At 32.4% G+C, this 808-nt stretch overlaps 1 long non-coding RNA gene across 1 annotated transcript; it reads right to left on the reverse strand.

Annotated features, from left to right (window-relative positions):
- Window positions 1-31: 31 nt before the first annotated feature.
- On the reverse strand, window positions 32-542 carry LOC121131143 (uncharacterized). The gene is made up of 3 exons (XR_005868960.2): window positions 425-542; window positions 205-369; window positions 32-152 (listed from the first exon to the last, which is right to left on the reverse strand). It is a non-coding gene; the product is annotated as an uncharacterized lncRNA (long non-coding RNA).
- Window positions 543-808: the final 266 nt, after the last annotated feature.

Here is an 808-nt window from a genome sequence, read left to right on the forward strand (position 1 = left end):
CCATTGTTCATTGGCAATTATTCTACTGCAAAATACAAAATCAATTTTTTTCTTTTTCCTGATCAATACATGCCATGGAAAATCTTCATTTGTAGCAACGCTCAACACATCATCCTTGCACGATCTGGAAATAGAAGTTGACAGCCCGCAAGCTTATAGAGAAGAAGAATTAAGGTACAAGATAAAATATGAACCAATTTTTACTATAGCAGCTTGTTGGACAATAACCCCAGTATCCATGAGTATAAGGAGTATATGTTGCACACCAAGGAGGTCCTAATTTGTCAACTATTGTACAAATATTATATTTACGGTACTGATATTCGAACGGAAATACGCAAGTCTGTCCATCTATGGTTTTACAATTCTCTGCAATAGGAATACCATGAAATACTATGACCAGTCATTGAGGATCAATACTTACTGGACCAAACAATTGATATAAAGAAAATAAACACTGAAGTACATTCAAAAAGGGTTTTCATTTTTTTGACACTCTTTAGTAAAGGCTTTTAAGTAAATGTACTTCAATTCTGTAGACCCCACATTTTTAAGGGATATTTATATTGATATTGTAACATTTGTGTGAGGTAATATCTATATATATTAGAAAAAGGTAATAAAATACGTAGCTTAAGGATTATTAGTTTTTATAAACATTATCACTAGTGATGTGCCGCAATCTGAATTTTGCTGCATGAGTATTTTAGAGTTTCTAAAAAGAAAAAACACACTCGAGAAATTACAATTTATACTCGTTACTCGCCTGAACAGTCATTACTCACTCTAACACTTTTTGTTCGCCAAG

Source organism: Lepeophtheirus salmonis, unplaced genomic scaffold (genome assembly GCF_016086655.4).
Source record: "Lepeophtheirus salmonis unplaced genomic scaffold, UVic_Lsal_1.4 unplaced_contig_18695_pilon, whole genome shotgun sequence".
Classification (NCBI taxonomy): Eukaryota; Metazoa; Arthropoda; class Copepoda; order Siphonostomatoida; family Caligidae; genus Lepeophtheirus; species Lepeophtheirus salmonis.